The sequence below is a fragment of the Anopheles maculipalpis genome, chromosome 3RL (genome assembly GCF_943734695.1).
Source record: "Anopheles maculipalpis chromosome 3RL, idAnoMacuDA_375_x, whole genome shotgun sequence".
NCBI lineage: Eukaryota > Metazoa > Arthropoda > Insecta > Diptera > Culicidae > Anopheles > Anopheles maculipalpis.
In genome coordinates this window covers 10,862,644-10,878,119 of record NC_064872.1, presented here as the reverse complement: position 1 = coordinate 10,878,119, position 15,476 = coordinate 10,862,644, and the positions used below count along the sequence as shown (strand labels likewise).

General features: G+C 42.4%; 1 protein-coding gene across 1 annotated transcript in view; it reads right to left on the bottom strand.

The window, feature by feature from the left end:
* Positions 1-9,079: 9,079 nt before the first annotated feature.
* Positions 9,080-15,476, bottom strand: part of LOC126564988 (glutaminyl-peptide cyclotransferase-like) — a 194,660-nt gene continuing 188,263 nt past the window's right edge. Inside the window, exon 3 of the mRNA XM_050222122.1 lies at positions 9,080-9,091. The gene's annotated coding sequence lies outside the window, so the exon portion shown is untranslated. The remainder of the gene's footprint in view (positions 9,092-15,476) is intronic.

Here is a 15,476-nt window from a genome sequence, read left to right as displayed (position 1 = left end):
TTACGACTCGGCACCGTATTTCCATCCCTTCCAGTGCTGATTATGTACATATTGCTCAAGGCAAATGCCCTCCATGTTTTTGTTTGCTTGTCGGTACGGGAGGAGTGCCATTAACAAACTGCTCTGGCGGGAATGGAAGTTTGGTGGGATTTACCCATATAAATTTAAAGAGGTTCTATAACCGAAGGGCCTCGTCCTCTGGCGACCCCCAGCTTTTCCCATAGGTTAATCCACCACTGATCATCACAGATCTTGAAATACAACCTTTTCGACCTAGCTTAGCTACAATTTTTCAGTATTACAATACTTTTCAATCACACCGAAAACGGGCAAGGTTGGATCCAAACAAAATGTCAACCTCGCTATAAAAAGTCACCGAGCAAAACCAGCTAAGAGGCTAAGAGCTTGTTTAGATTGCGATTGATATAAAAAAAAGGCGAATATAGAGAAAACCCCGTCCTAGCGTAGCTGTTTGCCTCTGTTTTCCATGTAAGTAGTTACCGCCCGTACGTTGACGAATACGCGAAAAGCTCGCTAGCTTGGCGGATATTCAAATCCACCCGAAATTCCTATTCAATCAAACGGATCCATCACAAGTGCTGTACCCTTGCCGTTGGCGATAATTCGATGCCGATCGTCGTTTTTCTTTTGATGCTAGGCGCAACACAAAAAGGTAGCGTCAAATGGTTGTAAAAAGGATCTCGAGGTAAGGGATAGGTTCGGTTCCGCAAAAAAAACCCTTTCAGAAAATTGGGTCCTTGTTATCGTAAATCTTTCCCGTCGAACAACGGGCTGGCTGTTGATTGGCTCGATTTTACTCGCAAGAGTGTGTTCAACAAAAGATTCATTTTAAAATGTCAAAGTTGGATAGTTTAATAACATAAGTGGCGAGTAGAAAAAGTACACTAAATTATATAAGCATGGAGTGTACGAGAGGCAGTGAATATTTGTGTAAGTTACGATTCACTAAAGTGGTAAAAGAAATCTCACTCAAGTATACATCCTTAATTCATCGTACACCTAGTCGTAGTCTTGTATCGGCTGAATCTTTCATCATTCCCATCCCATCCGCTCGGTAACTCTGTCCCTGCCCATTTCCGATGAACCTTATTTCTCTTCATCAAACGCAATAAGCATGCGAATAAAATGTGGCCCATAAATTTTCCGCTCGCCTGTAATAACTGTCACGGTATAAACACTTTCCTTCAGGCGGTGAAAAGAAGTAAAGCCCGCCGGTTACGCTTGGTGACCGTGCCGTGCGAACTGCTGCCATGGTCTCGTGTAGGGGTGTGCAAAGCGTCATCTTCTGGAGAAGGAGGGACAAAAAAGCAGCAAAGAGATGCCACTTTTACGCTCTATTCGTGCTTCGAACTAAGTTGGCTCACAGCCATCGCTGACGCTGTGGCGATACGCCGTGCCGGAAGTGGTTGGAACAAATTTTCCCCATTTTGCTTCCCAACCCGAATTTGCCGCAAGGGTTTATGATAGGCGTCTTATGCATTTCAATGCTAGAAACTGGTAACGCCTCACACACAGGACCATTGTACTGCTTTACAGTTGTGACACGGTTTTCCGATTACTTGCGTCATCAAATGGGTCACAGAGCGACGTAAGAGTAGTGTAAGAGAGGAAGAAAAAACACTATTTTTTGGAGGGTAATATTCTCTTGCTAAGAATGACGTGAAAGAAATGTAATAAAATCAGTAACACTAGAGTTTATCATCGAACTAGCAATAGTAAGCAATGAGTTCATTTTCCATACATAATCCGAATCCGTGTCAAAGAGCGGAATGTCAGGAATGTACTAAACTCCGTAAATGTTTGCCATTTTGTTTTCTTTTGCTTTGCCCACAGTCCATAATCACAATACAGTAGATTTTTCCGCCATTTCCTTTCATCACTACCATTCGTTGCTACCTGTGCGTATTTGTAGTCGAGGATAAACCTGGTCCCGCTTTTGCAAAATTAAGATGAATTATTGAAAGCAGTTTGCACAAACTTCATGATCAATGACAAAAACCTGGCCGTGCCATAATTTTCCTCACATTCTTCAGACCCATCAACGTTCGCACGAGCTACCTACCGAACGGAAAACATCTCTTCCAACGCTCTCCACCGTAGCCGTGTGATCCCGCGCCAAGTATAGTTTATGATGGAGAAAAGTTGTTCAATTAGTGGAAAATTGCGAAAAATTATGAGCAGCAACCAAACCAAACCAAAAGCAAAACTAAACTAAACCTTTCGCAAAACATCTATTGCCTGCAAAACACCCAACAGTGGTGCGTGTGTATTTGAACCACGGCACCCTCTTGCTTTGTGTAGCGGGAGGTCGGTCCGGAACAAATATAAAATAAAGAAAGTGAACCAACCCACCCGCAAGGGTTTGGTGGCAGTCGTTGGCTATTAGAGTCCGGTGCCAAGGGTGTGGCGGCGATTTACGACTGCGATTGTTTATGGACACTGGACAGTCGTTGGCAAAAAGGAGGAGAGAGAGAGAGAGAGAGAGAGAGCAAGGTTAAATCGCAGATGGAGTAGAAACTTTGGAACCCTTCATCATACCTTAAATCACAAGCTATTCCATCCATTCTCTGCCATGCTTGTTAAAGAACTTATTGAAGGTTTTTACATGATGCTAACACAGCTGACATCAGCCGTTTCGTGACGTTTGAAGATGAGTTTGTTTTTGGTTTATATTTGTTTTATTAATTTTAGTTTAAGTGTTAAGGCTTGGTGCCGCATTCTGAACACTTCTTGCGGTGATTTTGTTCACAATTTCTCAAGGCATTTTTTCCTTGTCTTTTGCCTTATTCCGAGCATGTTCGGTTGAGTTTAGATTTTTAAGTAAACATATTTTAATTAAGGGACTGACCCGGTGATGTAAACAGCAGCAGCGTCGGTCTTTACACGACAGGAGCGGGACTTAAATCCCTTCCGAACTGTCCTGCCGTAGTGAGGACTGACTATTCAACTACATGGTATCAGGAAGGGTCTAGTGAGCCATTTCGATGGCGGGCGTGATCTTAGAGGTCGTTAAGCCAATAATAATAAGAAGAAGAAGATGTAAATTTTTAGGTATTGTTTTGAAAAGACTACCTGTCTAAAAATTTGAAAGGATATTACTCAATATGTTTTTAAAGGATTGTTTTCGAAACCTATTATAGTGAGTTGCTTCACAAGAACTACTTTAAAAATTATTAGTTTACTGCCCGTTGACTTTAAAAAAAACATCAAAAAATATATTCTTTTTTGTGTAGGTGCTACGTAAATTATGTACCATTACATTAATTTATTAATCTTTCGAAAATTCCCTCCTACATCGTATACAAAATCGACAAAATTTATCCCACAAATCACACCAAACTGCTAGTAAAAGATGCATTCCGTGTTATGGCAAAGTGCTACCATTTGTTCCACAAATTGCAAAGTAAACTGTTACAGCTAGATTGACCGCAATTCACTTAACGGTACAAATCCGTTCCATCATCATCATTACCATCAACATGATCATCGCACTTGCTGGCCATCAGAACCGACCGGCGCGTCACCGTACCGTAGTAATCGTGATTCATTTCATTTCGGAAATTGCCTTCAATCGTCAACAGGCCTTTCCTTGCCTTTGACCAAGCCAGCAAAATTGGCTATCGCAAAGAAAAATTTGAAACGATTGAAGGAAAATTCCACCGCAAAACCTATCCGGGGCGTTGTGTTTTTTCCCTTTTCCTAACATGGGAGGTAACAGTGAAAGGAAAACACAGAACGCCAACACGTTGCCGTTTCAAAAATAGTGCCAAAAAAAAATGGAAGTTTTTCTTTCCTTCGCATGACGTTTTTTCTCTCTTTTTTTTTTTTTTGGTCCGTCTTTGGTAGTGTTTCGATTGCTCGTCAAAAGAAAAATCCTAGGCCATTCGTATTCTTCGCCACGGTCAATTCACTAATGGTAGTTTGGTGCGGACAAGGGAGCCGACATTGCTGCCGAGGAATGCTTAGCAAAAACGGGATAGGATTTTATTTTCACTATGCGTTGGTTCCGCCTTCATCTGCTCGCTATTGCTTCACCCCGATGGAAAGGGGATGTGCGACAGCTTCTTTTTGAATTGAGTTAGTTGAAAAGTCTACTTCCCACTGATGGGAAAAATAAAAGCCAAACCATTGCATAGGAAAATAGATGGCGAAAGAGAGGAAAAAAAGGAACAGAATGCTACAAAAGGCATTGCGTCCTTCTACGGCAAGCTAAAAGTGGAGCCTCATCCGTAGGGCGTAAGCCACTCGAGAGTTGGCGTAGCAAATTTTAGAAGTCAGAAGATAAGCCCAAACAAACGCTGAAAAGCCATCAAAACCCGACAACACCCGGCAGCAAGAACGGGGGAAATGGGGCACGAAAGTTGACGCCAAAAAAAAAAACAAATAAAGGCTTTATGATTTCGACTCTACCCTCGAAAAACGCAAAAGAAAACTTTCTTTCCCCCAAACGAACAGGAAGCGGTACTGCGCTTAAGAAAGAGTGCAGCTTCTTGGTGTAAAGCTGATGGCAGGAACAAAACCCCAAGCCCGGAAACTAACCAAAAAAAAAAAAGACACACACTCCGAGAATGAGCATAAAAGTTGATCCGAAAGAAATTTCAACTTCCTTTTACCACCATTCTCTATTTCATCGATGATGAGCGTATTTTGTTCCACCAAATAGAATCAACTCCGTCGATTCTGCTCCGGGGATGGTAGGACGATTCGGGTTCCATCGTCCTGCCCGGTAGCACGTTCGTCAAACAAGCAAATGGGAGGATTCGCTGATGAAAAGGACATATTTCTGAGATGGATTCGCTACGGAAAATTGCTGCTGCTGCTGCACGCAGATCTGGTGAGGGTGAAATTTGAAACTTTTCTCTTAAGCTTCATTTAAGAGGGCTCGCGTTGGTTTATGGGACCCGAGATGAAGGCTGGCCCCCAACCAGTGGGGTGTACATGGGTTCAAATCAATAAATTTTCCCTTTTCGTCATCAAACTAATTGACCCTAATCAGATGGGACATAGAAAACCGAAAAATAAGGCCAACAACCTAGGGTTCGCGCATTGGTTGTTAGTTTTGGGCCGGTGAATTGGTGAGATGAGTGGTTCTAATGGAATTAAAAAGTTTCGGCCGAAAACCCCAAAAACAAACGATATTTTGTCAGCTTTCACTCTCCCCATCGTTCGGTTGCATCACTCTGGATGAATGCTATTGATTGTTTTGAGCCGGTCATAAACCAAATGTGAAGATGTTTTTGAAATTACTCAAATATTTAGATCGTTTCAAATCTCCCTGTCATCAGTGAGGGTTGGAGTGAGGGCAGTAAGTGATGGATTATAAAGATTTTAATGCAATTTTCATGTTTTATCAGCTATACAGAGAGCGGCAACTTTGGCATTAAAAATAATCTTATAATCGTTGAATTACTGTTAAGTAATGTTTGAAACTTGTTTGATCTACAGATTTTCGCTAGGCTCATGATGTACTATGTAGCAGAGCTTTACATACAGAGCCGAGCAAATGGAAACTAGGGTCGAAGATTAACGACATTAGATCTAAAATTAACATAACTAAAATATGCCTCGTTTGAAACTGACGAAATTCTCATAACCTTGTTTAAGAGAAAAAATCATAGGAGAAATTCATAGGAGATTTTTCATAGGATAAATGTGACCAGAGGTGGGAGTCTTCACAAGGCAGGACAGGAGTTCAAATCCCATTCGTACCGATATCCGTAGGACTGACTATCCAACTACGTCATATCACCAAGTCTTATACGCCATTCCGTGGTCGCCATGACCTAGATGGTCGATGAACCAAGAAGAAGATATGTCCAAAATGTAAACAGTTGGGAGGAAAAGGATAAGGAGCTCTACGAACTCAAATTAATTAGACTGGCCAAGCTCCAGCGTCCTGGTTATGCCATACGAATTATACCGTACAATCAAACTCCATCTTCTTGGAAAAAAATGGAGTGTTGAAGGACTTTTTTTTACTCACTGAAGATCGGTCGTATATGTAGTGCAAGGGTGTTCAAGGTCTGAAATGAAAAGAATTGATCAATTTTCTTCATCCATCAAAAGAGGCCTTAATATTGGAATGGATAACGACATCGCTCAACAATCCTGTATCAGGCCCAACTCGAGGTGTCTGATTAAGAAGCAAGTGAAAGGATAACAAAGTCATCGTTCTTCTACTGCTTCGCTTAATAATTATTGCCTGCTTAAAACAAAAACTTCAAATGTTTTGTTAATGTGAACAAAACCAACCAATCCTTCGGGATAAGATTTGCCTCGCCTAATGCACTGCTAACAATCCTGCTTGGTCTGTACATCGAAACATTATAATTCCTTCTCTTTCTTGCTCTCCCGGGAGCCGGCTTCAGAAAAGGTGCCATTTTAAATCAATAAGAACAATATCTAACTGCAAAAAGTACCATCTGCTTTTCGAAACGGAGCCAAACTTAATGAAACTTTCATTCGAAATTAGATTATAGTAAACATCGTTTCGGAAATTGGCCCCAAAAAAGTGGCACTCGCTGCTGCCGCCGAAGATAAGAGTTACTTCGAGGAAAACATTCACGTGAAAACAATACGCGCGATGCGGGAACGCGATAGGGCTATTTAAACTCGTCTTGACCGTGGTGGGGAAAGGGGGAAAGTGGACGGCAAACGGTGGTTTTCGCACGGTTCAAATCATAAAAAGCAACACAACCGCCCACATTTCCTGCTCGCCTGCGAAATGACCAAGTTGAAGAAAAGCAACAATATTGAATCTTCCCGCCTCACGGATCGAGTTTTAATTAATTTCGGGCTCATATTGTTTCCGAAGCATTCTGCCCCCAAAATGAGGACTGCTCTACTGGGATTGGGTTGTTCGTTTTTTGTGTGTTTGTGTGTTTTACTTTTGTTTCTTGTTGCAACCGGAGTTGCTGGCAGCAGCAGCAGCAGCAGCAGCAGCAAGTAGATTGTTTTGCTCCGGCTACACACTTTGAAGCTCATTTCATCGGTGGCCGAATGAAATCGATACGAGGCTTACGGAGCGGTCGGCTTTCGGCCAATCGGCGTCGATCAGCACGAAGCTTTCCATCCTGCTATTAGCCGAACCCTAGGAACCGCATTTGAACCCATTTATGTGTGTCCATCCTCCCAGTACGCAGCACCGCACCAGTTTCGTTCGCACCACAGGTCACGGGTGTAGAAAGTGGCGATAAAAGGATCAATGAACTAAATGAATGCAAGCACAAGGCAAAAAACGGACACCAGCTGCCGGCCGGTAAGGGCTTCGTAGAAATCAACAAGGTCACGCGGACCATGGTGACCAAGCCCTTCCGGTTGCTGTTGCTCAACGCTCGACGAAATTCGACGACCCGATCAAACGGACCACTACGGCCAGTGCTAAAGTCGGCAGAGCCGGAATATAATGCCGGAGTTTTGGGAGGTTATGGCTACGGTATGGAGGTGTGGTAGGCTATTTGCGAATTGGTTCAAATATTTGTTTTTGTTTGACCTTTTTTTTTGCGATGCTTTTGCTTTACCTTCACAAATTTGGGCAGCTCAAGCAAGCTGCAAGCTTCACACTATGGAAAAGCCGTTACGCTCGTCCATTGATAGCTCCTGGGTAAGCCATTCCTCTGTGTGTGTGTGTGTGTGTGTGTGTGTGTGTGTGTGTGTGTGTGTGTGTGTGCTCTTTTTTCTCTTTTTCCTCTGCCATCGATCGTTCTTTTGCTTTCTTCCGCTGGCGGCTTCATGATGAGACGTGAAGTACGCAAAAAAAAAATACTCCATCGAAGCGTTCCGTACTCCGTGCATGAGTTTCTTAGCAAAAGTTTCGTTTAAAAATTGCGTGACTCGCATACACTTGGTGAAAGCAGCGCTTTTGGTGAAAAAATTTCAATTAAAATTCGAACTCGCTAGACCAAATGAAACTTTTTCGCTCACCTCCCCGGCAGCCTTTGGGCACCATCGATCGACTAGAATTGTGGGGCGTTATTTATGATTAGCGAACGAGCCGGGTACGGGCAGTGAGCACCACTGCTAGGATTGTGTATGGAGGGAGAAAAAAAATTATCAGAAGAGATTTTGTGCACAGTTGATGCGAATTTGGATGGTTCCTGACGCTTCGTGCGGAAATTGGAATTTGCATGAGCCGTGTATTTGCGAATCACAAAATATGGCAGCGCTCGGGTGTTCAATGGAATGTAGGCTTTTGAGCTGCAGACGAGCCTAAGCACAATCTATCAGGAAAGAAAAATGTCTGTTCTTATCAACGTGTTACGTCAGTCTTCAAATGGCTGGAAGCTTGTTTGGGTCGATCAAACGGGATATTTTCAATTCAAAAAATCACTGATATTGTTCCCTTGGAGAATTCATCAATTTTCTATTAATAAGATGCAAACAAAAAACTACTCAATTTTATCAAATTGAACATCCAAGCATAGAGGACACACTACTAGTTATAAGAAACAAGTAAATGCACCTATTATTCTGAGATGCTTATATATAATAAAATCTCTTATAAAATCTATAACAACGTTTGTTAATCTTCCACTCACGAGATATCCGTTCATGAGATTGATTTTGTTCACATAAAAAGAAATGAATTATTGAATAGCTCCTCGGAAAACATTCTTCATCAGTCCAAGTAATGCCATTGAATCTAACACGACAAAGCGGGTATTTGTCGCTCTGTTTCACGTGATAGTATATCGCTGCAAAACTAGACAGTACCCATTAAGACATCATTCATACAAGTGCATTAAAAGTGTTATGCTTTGTCAAATAGGACACTGAAAGTCTTTGTCCGAGTATTAGCCCTATCCCTGCACGTTTTGTCATGTTGCGAACGGTATCGTACACGACACATTCCAGCCTTTTGGACGTCACCGGAGACCTTCTAGTCAATCCTTGCCTACTGATGCCATGGGGAGCGAAACACACCGACTCGCAAGCGTCATACATCAACAATCCGGGCCCTCGCTTGTTTGACTTATGTGTTCAACTATTGAATTAATGCTATGTTTCCGTCCTTGAAAATCTGACACAGCTCTCCAAAAAACGCACTGCCAACCCAAACCGGACGCAATGGCTGCACTTCAGGCACGAACTTCAGTGCGCAACGGCCCGAGCGCACGGGATGTGTTTGTACAAACAAAAATAATGCCTCGATATATTTGTTTCTTCCTTCCGTCCATCTGTACCCGACGCTTCGCATCGGGTTGGGCTGCAGAGATGCTCGAGCAGCATCACGATGGTCACTCACCGTTACGAGACATGTTGTGTTTGACTTTGGTTCACGTGCTCGGAACACACTCGTGTCATAAACCCACACAGAGCGCTATCCTCTGGCGCTTGGTTACTTTTTTGAAGAGCTCTACCAGGGGACACACTTTTCTCAGGACTTGGCAACCGGCAGAACTGGTCAACCGTATATGTTGCCGCAGTTTGTGTGTATCTTTACAGTTTCTCATCGAACACGGTTGATCCCGGTTCACTGTAAGTACGAGTGCACAGACACGGAGGACGATACTCTTGCAAATCACATGCAGTACGGCTTGGAACATTTGACATATCCTTCCACGAGTGTCTCTCTGGTAACCGGTGGAACGCCTCACGGAACAATTGTGCCACTCGTTGCTTTCAATTCCTCTTAAATGCTTGTTTTGAAGCGAGAGTACATTTGTGCATTGTATCATGAATTAAATTTATTCATACGTAGATACTCATGACGAGTGCCGAGATATGGTTTGACAAAAAGGGAGATTATTTTTATTGGAAAAAAAAATCGTAGTGGAATTACCCATACTTGTAGCAATGGTACTTTATGGCACGAAGGCCAATAAGGTCAAATGATAATTATGACTATGATTGTTGGTCCAAATCGAGTTACCTCATATTAAGGTACACAATTAAACCTTAAAGTTTGCGAAATATTTTCATTGTCCAACCTGCCCTTTCATGTATTACAAAATTTTCTAGACGTTCAGCGCCAATTAAAACGAAATAATTCCTAACAAATAAATTAATTAAATTAGCTTGAATTTCCCTGGGTACACCTTTCCTGTGTATATAATCAGCAGGACAACCAGGACCAATGGCTGACGTCAGTTTAACTGTTCTGTTTTTTAAGCTGTTTCTAAGCTTCAATGATCAGCTGCTGCTCCTTTTTGATCCAAGGGAATGATATGAAAAGATCCTTTGATTGAACATCGCATCTCGACGACTGCTTAACGATGAATGCTTTGAACAACCATTGCAATACCAAATAATACCTATCTACTACAAACCCTTCTTCAACTTATACACAGATGCTGCCTCCTGGTGCGAAGCAGCACTTTTTCCTCTCTCTTGACCGGGTCTCTATTCGATTCGTCAGTAGGAAAGATAAAATATATATTTCGAAAGACCAATTTATTATGACCAGTTGTGACAAACAACCTCAAGATATCAATCTTCTTTGCAGAGACATAGGTAGTTAGAGTCTATTGTCCAATCAATAATTTCGATTAATCTTGTTTCACATGCTTCAAGTCAGCTAAAAGATCTGTAAAATAAAAATCCCTTTGCAAACGTTATGATAAAAATTTAACATAAAACGATCTAATGTTCTTTTCCTCAAAACCTTTAAATCGCGACAAGGTACGGCCGCGGTCTGCCGTTTTTGACTCATCAACTTCTGCCTTTCATCTCTTCTGTCCATGTAAACGGCCCAATCGTTTTAACATGCACCTTCAACAAACAAATTCTTCATACAAATTCAGGCACATATTTCACATACTTACAACACCTCGGATTGTTACTGTCAAACTTTAATAAATCTATTACAACTTGCTCGATCAATTTCCGATGGCTCTAATTCACTTTCCAACCTTTAATTGAGCCAAGATTATCTCTTACCCATGAAATCAGGAAGAAAAGTGATAAACTTGCGAAAACCGCAACGCCAAGCACAAACCTTATCCCTAATATAGGTCAAAGCGAATCCTGGTCCTGCCAGCTTGATCGTAAGTTTATACGTACACACGTACGCTAGCAAAATACTACAATCCACTCGAACAACGGAACCACTTTCCCGGTGAAGGATGAAGAGTTTGCAAGAAAAAAAAAACGGGTCGTTGGAGGTTGGGAAATATAGCATGAAGACGGCTTCAGCGTTTCACCGATACAAATCATGGTGGTAATAATAATTACAACACGAATCCCCGTTATAAATATCAATTAGCTAGCCAGCTGTACTTTATTTTCATTTCCTGTCGAGTCCGTCGACTGCCAGTGGAAAAGGATTGTTGAGAAAATTATCGTTCCATATCACTGATAGGTGGAAGATGGCGTCGTGCGGGTTCTCCACGCTCAAGTCAACGGGAACTGTCTGAGGGGTAACGCCAAACCCGCGGGGTGGGAGAGCCAGGATCACCCGAACCAAGCCGCATTATCGCCCCTGAAGAAGCAGTACGGCGATACTGCTGGATAACTGGTAGGCGACTAGGCAGCGCTAGCGGGGTGCCCAGCATAAAACATGAAATACAACCGTCGGCGCTACCTTTCACAGAAAGCGTATGTGTGTGTGTGAAAGAGAGAGCGAGTGAAAGAGTGGATAGAGAAATGGCCTCCAGCCATCCTTCGGTTTCGGTTGCGGCTTCTGGAAGGTGATTGTTTGGCAAGACGTGTGCTCACCCTGCACCGCCCCCCACGGGAGGGCGAACGAGTTGAGGAAGAAGTTTTATGTAGACTAGGGTATAACTTCTGCAGCCTGCTGGAAGAAATAACTCATTTCACTTTTAGTGCCGCGTTTTTTTTTTTCGTTTTGCTACTGTTGCCTTCTGCACATTGTTATTTTCCTTTTTCAGTTTTGTTTAGACTGGTCGTTTCACTTCCTTCGCAGAATGTCTGTTGTGCTGCATGACAGGGTTGAGTGGTTTGTTCGGACATTGCACGAAAGCATTTAGAAGTAACTCATCATTTGTCTGTATGACGTATAGAAGGACAAACAAATTGTTTCTTAGAGAAGACAGAAGGAAAGTACGTGAAATGTGAACGCATTTTATGAAATATTTTAAGTAAAAGACTCTTTAGACTCTCTTTACTGAATAAACGTTAAATAATAATTTTGCTAAAACTATCAAAGAGGTTTCACGTCTCCAACTTCTAAAATCCTTCGATGCAACAATTCAACTTCCAAAGACAGTACCGGACACGACAAAGTATGAGTAAATGGACGCTCGAACATAACTTGACGCAGCATAACTTTAGCACAACAAACGGATTCCAGCCGTACACTGCAAATAAAATGCTTCTACCCCGTGCATAGCTCGTACCATGCTCGTACCACTTCCATTCGAAGCAACTTTAAGCACAACTTCCCCATAAACCACCTTAAGCGATTACATACATCCATCCTAGTCTCTGCGGCTCTCGAGCCCTCGAAGCATACACACGCGCCATGTTTTGCACTGTTCGACAGCGTAGCGAAATGTGTTCCCGAGGAAAACATTAAGCTCTTAACTCACGTGCTATGGTAAGGATTTTCCCTCGTTTTCGTTTCACCCCTTTCCCCGTTGCTGGCCAATCAGAATTACGCCCGCGTGTGGGACTGCGCGGAACAGTGCCGGCCGCTACGCTAATGGCGAAAGCGGGCTAAAGAAACCGGATAAAAATGAGCCAAATGTAATCTTTTATCCTTTCGCATTATGAATGTGTATTCGCTGCACACTGTGTACCTTAACCCTACGGTTCGGTCCATGTCCGGTTACTGAGGGGGGGGGGGGGGGTTGTCCAGAGAAAATGGTGTCCTGCGATACGAGGACGCAATGGTATTTGTGGAAGACGATGGAAGGGAAAGTATTTGATGTATTTTCCTTGCCCCGCCAGCATGGCATACTCTCCGGCACCTAAACCTGAACCCAGGAACAGTGTTTTCCAATCCATGGAATGATGCTCGTTACCGGCTTATTTTTTAGTTTATTTTACACTACTCCTATTTGCACTTGTAGAGCACATGCAAATATCCTTCACATGGAGGGAGGGAAAGTTGTCGTGAACGGTTTGCTTCTTACTTTGAGCTCGTGCATGTCCGTACCGTAGTCATGTTGTTGCAAGGATCTGCATTTGTGGTGCATTATCACCGAGCACGAAGTCAGAACAAGAGCAAAGGAATAAAACACTTTACACACCCATGTTTGCATACTTTTTTTTTTTTTTGAGATTATGTTTATCAGTCGTAGCCACAGCGTCAGCGGAGAATGTGGTTGACGGAAACGTTTTGTTTTTTTATTGCTATTTGAATGTTTGCTATGTTCCACTTATCATTTTAAAATCAGTTAAAGTTCAAATTTCATCAGTTTTAATCAAGTTTGATTTCAAATATTTGAATTATTCTTTTAAAATCCTTCAAAAAAGAGTTCAAGAGCGGTGTGAATTGCTCAATTAGTACAATTAGACTACAACTGTCACATTGTATCGGTGTTGGTTCCTCAAAAATCGAATCACTTTCTGAGTTTATTCTTGAGTATACATTGAAGTAATTCCATGTTTAACCACCTATGGTTTTAGCATCAAGCAGGGAAAGCACTAGAATTTGAGTCGTTCTTCTCTTTCTTCATTATCTTCTTCTTCTTTTGTTTATTGACCCTTTGACTTCAGGATAAATTGATCAGTCTCTCCAGACTTCCTTGACATCCACTTTTAGCTAGATTTTTAGTTAGTCGCCAAAAGACCCACTCCTCTAACTTTGAGCCACCAATCTGACGCAATTTAAAAGACTTGAATGGTATCAATTTTTGTCATATATTTTAATTTTATTGTACATGTTTTCCTTTCCTTCAGAATGATTTATAAAACGCTTACTGTTATGTTCGAAAAGAGAGAGCCAACAAAACACGCCGAACAGCTAAGCAGTGTCACAACCTTGCTTAAGATAGAACGTAAGCTCAGGTAAATATGATTAGAATAAAGATTTTACGACACAAAACGACTTCTTCCGGCAAACAAACGGCCTAGCGAGTGGCCACATCCATCATAGCCGGCCAAACGGATGAACCCTGTAGTTTACTTTCCTGTAGTTTATGTCCTTCCTGTCCCAAACTCGTACGTCATCAGAACGTGTCAGGGTACAAAAATTCTGCATTGCCCTCCCCCCAACCCAGAGGTCAGCTGTACTTCCCGGCGCGGGCACCACAGCTCTACCGTTCTTGTACGGTATTTATTTACTCCTTTCAGCGCGTCCCAGCCATTGTTCGTGCAAAAATATTCATTTCCCAGCTGAGACTTTTATGCCCTCGGGAATTATTCCTACCCAAATGTCTTCTAGCGAGCCGGGCCACGGTGGGGCTACGACGGTCTGCGGTGGAGGATGAAGACAGAGGCAAAGCAGCAAAGCACAGAAAGAAAATACTGCTCCGTGCGGTTTGTTGTTCGCGGCTTGATTGCTGTATACTGGTTTAAGAATAATGTTTCACAGCTGCCCAGCGTGGTGAGATAATTTATGACAACTGAAATGAGGTTAATTCGCTCACTGGTTTAACAGTGCACCAGATGGCTCCGATGGGAGTTTGGGAAGGTATGCCATTATACCGGGCAATTGTACCACCACTTGGTACACATTTATGAGCGTTATAGCGTTATAACGGTAGCAACAACGCAAAAAAATCCACTCTTCCCATAGTCTTACCGACCAGAATTCGCCACTTGGGCTAGCGTAAGATGTTGGAAATGGGAACACACAGGAAAAAACTATTCTCTCGCTCAAACATTCATTCCATTGCAATAGTACCAGGTGTGATTACTTGCCGGTACTTGCCAAATAGTAGTAGTAGTAAAGCGGATTTTTCGAAAATTGCATCCATTTAGCATGGACGCCATATTTGCAGCACAGAGCTGCTCATTAAAGCAGATGGAACCGAAACAAGCACGAAACATGGATAGAACAACGTGAACATCACATAAAACATAATTGGTCAGTGCTTGTACATCTTCTTGGTGGCATCAGTTGCGAACAAAAGCTACTCTACTTTGCACTTTTTTTTATAAATCTTTCAACTAGATTTGTTTTTCTCAATAGGCATGGCACCTTGAGAAAAGACAACACAACGCCTAACATCGACTCCCTCCAGCAACAAATGTAATGATTACATTTAGCCCTCATTCACACACACGAAATAATTACGTTCGGTTAATGAACAGAAACCGGTAATTCAATTTAACGCCGATCCCTTTACCCTTCCATGAAAACTAATCTGAACGTGCGGAGCAAAGGGCAACAGTTCTCGTTAAGCAAACTAAGCGGTTGCTAATAAAACTGGCTTACCTAACCTGGCGCAGCCACGGTTTCATGAGTATTTTTAATACCTTGCCCAACAACCTCAAACACAACAATAACAGCAACAAGCTTACCGGGCGGCTTCAAAACCTCGATCGACAAACCCGAAAAAACAGGACATCAAAAAGGCATCAGCAAACCTGGCACTGGTTCGGCTGAA